Below are 5,811 nucleotides of genomic sequence, written 5' to 3'. Positions count from 1 at the left end.
TGCCCTTTCTGTTGATTTATTGTTTCATTCGAGGATGCAATTCTTGTTGTTGTGACACTTCCATGGGTATTAGAGAAGTACTTCCACCTTTATCAGAGCTCTTCAAGACCATTGATGTCATTGTGACGTCAAAGGATTATACGGGATAAATATATCAATGCATCGCGTCAAAGGGCCGTTTTTATTATCTATTTATTTGTATTTAAATGGAAAGTGCATTTTTAGAAATGATTTGTTCAACATTATTCCAGATACGAACAACTCCTCAGGCTACCGTCAGCTTCTAAATGCTTGTCAGAGATGACATTAAGGGACTATATTACACGGAAATTGAAATAGAATGATGAAATATTGAGATTTGAATTGAAGGAAGATTCCGGCATGTGTGCGAATACTTATAAACCAAGAACAAGCCATTCTGGCGATGAGGAATATTACTTACAAAAATTGTGCAGTGCACTTTTTGCAAGTGAAATCGGCGTTTACATCTACATGTTCTTGCTGTTCGTGCTGTTAATACAAATTCAGCACTATTGATTCTATTTCAAGTGGCGATGTCCACACGTGATCCGAAAAAAATGTAATGTTTTTTGCCAGGTTTCTGTGATTCGCCATTGTAGGAAATATTTGTATAACCTCCCTGTTTAGGATAACATGACAATTGTAGACAAAACAGTAAAACAACGCAAGGTGAAATAATCCTGCCACTGAAGAAAGGTCACTCCAGGTTCTTCAGGACTTCATTGAAAATAATGTCCGTGACACAGTTACACTCAACAAAGTGTTGGATCGTGAGGAGATTTGGCACACAATTGAAATTTTGTTTTACGATTATGATACTCCAAAGCCAGAAGCCGGTACACATGTAAGGTTGGTCTTGTATGAGTATTTTTTCTAACCAGACAAACCTAAATGAACTGAAAGATCGTGGTCGTTAAAGACTGCTCTGTTGACTACAGTTCTCCATGGTGTTTTGTTAGGAAACACTGACTCATAAAGTAAAATACAAGAAATGTTCTGATGCTTTTAACACGGCAGAAACTCTTTGTTTATCAGATTACATATACAAAAACATAATTCGTCAAATATATTCAACAAGCTGTGACCTCCCCCTGTAAACGTCGAAAGGCTAAGAACGGTTGAATTGGAACAGAACATCAGAACATTACCTCGAAGACAATACATTGTTGATTCAAATTTAAATGGAAACAAATTGCAATGAGAAAAAAAGTTACACAGACATATTTAGAAGAAGAGAAATCAATATTCATTCACTAGTTCCTTTTTGATATGTTTCTCTCTTGTTTGCGGTTACCTCCCATACTTACCGAATTCATAAACACCATCAAGAGGGGGCTGAAGTGTAATAATTTCATTGTACCCTTGAGAGGGTATGTGACGCCATATCATTCAAAGGATGTATTTTTCTACTACCTTTTACTCCTTGAATACTTGTTTCCATCAATTTTGGCCTTAACTTACTGAAACCGTGCAGGAAGCAGAAGTATCCCCGCGATCCCTTGTATGGTGGCCTCACTTTGGTGACTGGTGATCTCTATCTCGTTTCTATAACATATCATTATTTATCGTAATTTCCTTGTATAGTTCCATACACCTTTAAAAGATATGTCTGTTATCAATGTTACTAACGTGGCTATATCCCCGGCCCCTGTTGCAGAATTTATGACATAATTAAATCTAAACAAACAATCTTTTTTAACCAAGGTGGAACTTGTCATGGAAATTGTAAAAAAAGAAGTGTTTATAACCTAAGTCCATCTTGTTGCCATGGAAACGTAAAAAAATCTAAAATTTCTAAATAGCAAAAGGCACCAGTTAAGCATGTACCTGACAGACCTGCAAAGTTTCATGAAAATATATGTGACGGTTTATGAGTTATGCTCCAGAAACGAACCCTACCCTCACAGAACCTAAGTCCATCTTGTTGCCAAGGAATGGAGGGAATGACCTCACATATGTGTTGTCCGGGTCGCCATTTTGAGACAGGTAGATAATTATGAGTCAGAGTGTTAGGTATGTATTGACCTTGAAAGTTGTTAATGTTATTTGTTCATGACTGACAACATTTAACACTTAATAGCATGTACTCAATGAAGAAGCGAGGTCTGTTAAGTTTGCCAGTGAAAAACCATATGGTTTATTTTATTTATCTGGCAATTGCTTACCATGCAGCTCAAAATCATTATGTTTTACCTGTTTTGTTTATGGTTTGATATCTTTTCTTTTGCAAATTGTAATCAGGAGGTGTCAACAGGGATCGCACAATGAGCAACAAACCACCCTTTATTGAAATGTAAATGAAAGTTTAGTAAATGTACCATTGCAATTTGTCAATTATGAGATGAAGATTCTTTGAAAGATGACAAGGAATCGCGATTAACTGTTCAGTAAACTGAGATCATGTTGTCCATTTAGGAGACACAGATCAGGCTTTGCCATTAGGTATATATACCGACTCACCACATGTAGTGGTATAACTTCATTAATATGGAGCTTACAGTTGCCATTGCTCTTATAGTTGCTTCGTGTTTAAACATCAGTACCGCTGCAGACAAACAATAGATTGTCTTCATCGTCGCAGATGACCTTGGCTGGAACGACGTTGGCTGGATCAACCCTGACATCCAGACACCGACACTTGACCGTCTCGACCGAAGCGGCGTCATCCTCAACTCCTCCTATGTCCAGCCGCTGTGTTCCCCCTCCAAAACCCCGACCTTGTCAAATTCCTGCTGAAGATGCTGGCCCTGAAGAATGGGACCCGGATGCCTCTGAAATTGCTGCAGGACTACAATGCTTCAGTAGTCACGTGACCATTCGAACCACCGAGAACTGTTTTATCACCGAGTCACGTGACAGTATGTGTAATTTACGTGATTATTTGTTCTCATCTGTCTTTGTGCCTGTGTAGTAGTCTGTCATACAGACCCTGAGACAAATATTTCCAATACAGCCCATAATAATGTATGCTTGTAATAATCAGTCAGTCAGGCTGTCATTAGTGTTTAGTATTAGCACATGTTGAGACACCCCCACCACTCCCCATGACCCCACACTGAGCCCAGACCCGATCCTGCTCTTGACCCTGCCACTCTGTCCAGACAACATGGGTGATTACTTTGGAGACCTGGAAACATATAAAATATCTGGGTTTTTTTCTTTAGTTCGTTCATTGTTAACCTGATGAGGACAGGGGAGGATTTCCAAACGTTTTGCATTTCTGAGTAAAAATGAATAGGGGCATTGAAGAGTTAAATCGCTTTATTGCTGATGAAAGCGAGTATACAGAGCATCAGTCTGCAGTTCCGTAGGTGGCGGGGTAGCCTAGTGGTTAAAGCGTTCGCTCATCACGCCAAAGACCTGGGTTTGATTCACCACATGGGTACAATGTGTGAAGCCCTTTTCTGGTGTCCCCCGCCGTAATATTGCTGGAATATTGCTAAAAGCAGCATAAAACCATACTCACTCACTCAGATCCATAGGATTGTTACAAATATATAAATGTTATTTTAAATGATGGTACAAGTCGTCTTACAATATTGTCCACACAAGTATCATCAACTAGACTTTTTCGACACACATCATACATTGAACATTCCTGATGTATTAACACTTTTAACACTATAGTATTTAAACTGCCATTTATAGTGCAAACAAAACATTTAGACTTTGGAGGAATATTAAGTCACTTTGAAATCTTTGGATGAGTTTTTGAAAGATCAAGACCAACATCTTGTCCCTAAAAAGAAACAAAAGTTGTTAAATTATAGTGAAACTTCTCAAAGTCATGGATTTCTGGACATTTGACACTTGCAACCCTCTAATAGACCCGCCACTGGCAGTGAGAAGGGGTGTTTGGGGAGGAGTAGTAGGGGTAGTAAATACCCTTGTCGCACCCACTTTTAGTAGCATGTCAGTGATTGGTGATAGCAAGGGCTCCTTTTTATTATATTTTATAGCTATTATTTAACAATTTTGTTTTCTGTAAAATATGTTCATTTCAGAGACTAGATGTTAGTCTACGTATGTATGACTGGATCGTGTAAAACGATACCATCCTATTGTAGATAATGTGACGCATTTCGTGAACATTCCTGTCTGCCACATTGATTGAGAGCTGCGATGTATATCTTGGATGAAAATCATCTTGCCAGTATTCGGTCTTCAATCGTTTTCAGATTGCCCCAGCTGTCTTTTGATTGTTTGAGAAAAAGGATTCTGCAGGAAGGAATTGTTGTGGTTGTGACACCCCACTGTACGTATTGGAGAAGTACTTTCATCTTTATCAGGGCTCTTCAGGACCATTAGCGCGTTACGTCATTGTGACGTCGATGAATCACAGGAGAAGTATATCAATGCATCGTGTCCTAAGGGATGTTTTAATAAAATTGGCCTTCATGTATTCATTTTTTTATGGAAAGTGCATTGTAAGGATAGTTATGATAAGTCAGGCATTGGTTCGTACTAGTAGCCACATCTCTGTATAAGATAGCATGACAAATATAAACAAAACAGAACCATCATTGACAGATCACCCAAGGTCATTCACATACAATAACAACTCACTAAAACACTACATACATCGGGTCATTGATCATTGCAACTGAAAAGCAAACACAAACAGCTTCACATAAATGCCAACCCGGAATCCTACCATGATCTCTCTGGACCTGCCCCATTCTGGCCAACGCAGGCTTAGGGGCCTGCTTGCCTGCCATACCCATGTTGTTTGGAGTCCCCCACAGTGCAAACTGAAATAGGCCTACCACACATGAAGCGAAATAGTCCTGCCAGTAATGAAAGTTTACAGTCCCTCCAGGTTCTTTCGGAGTCTTGATGACGTCAGAGGGACGTCACAGTTGGTCAGGAGTGACGTCATCCGTGCCCGCATTGCTTCCCACAGCAAGTTAGTACTTGGTTTGTTATAATAAGTTTTGGGCAGATTACGGTTGTGTAACTTTTCATAAAGTATAACGCCTTGCAAGAAATAATACAGAAAAAAAGTCTTCCATTCACTAAATTAAACACCAAAAACGGTAAGGATAATTTCACTGTCCGGATGGACATGTTTAAAAAAAAATGAAAAAACAACAACAAATCTTTAGTTTATACTTTATATTATTTTGCGTTGCCTCACGAGCACTTGGCGTCATCCGTCTTGTGTTGACAACTTCGGGGGAACACGATCAGATTTTACCTGCATATTGGAGTTGAAACTCGAGGCTATGCCTTTCACAAAAGATTATGGTTTAAGTTAAGGGGAGTGGTTTACTTTATATGAAAAGGGTAGAAACTACCAGCGACCCTATATCAGTATAGAGACCACATTTCAACGTAATGTTACCTTCCATGTCCGGAATAAACAACATGCCTCAAGTCACTACAGTCCGTTTGCTGCAGAAGCGTATCGTTGCAATGCAAAATAGATATATATCCAAAGGCAACAATTCGTCTTAAATGGTATTAGAATAGTTTATTTCTCCAACTCGTCTTCATAATTTCAGACACTGTCATGAAGTGTAGATTTTATTACAGAACAGTAGTAGTTTAGCCGAACACATGCGAATTTCACGCGCGAAAGTAGGGCTGTTCAGTTTACAGTGCAGATCCCCTTGTAAAAACAGGCATTACACCAACAACAATTACATGCATGACAGTTTCTTGCACAGCTTTTTCTACCCCTCAAGACAATGTCTGTAATTATTGTGACGAGTCTGTTTGGACAAATAAAAAACTTTCATACCATTTAAGACCAATTTTTGCTTTCAAATATATATATATTTTGCATTT

This window comes from Haliotis rufescens, unplaced genomic scaffold, assembly GCF_023055435.1.
Source record: "Haliotis rufescens isolate VD_foot unplaced genomic scaffold, xgHalRufe1.0.p SCAF_11, whole genome shotgun sequence".
Lineage (NCBI taxonomy): Eukaryota > Metazoa > Mollusca > Gastropoda > Lepetellida > Haliotidae > Haliotis > Haliotis rufescens.
The sequence above is the reverse complement of the archived record's forward strand: the minus strand, read 5'-3'. Positions refer to the sequence as shown.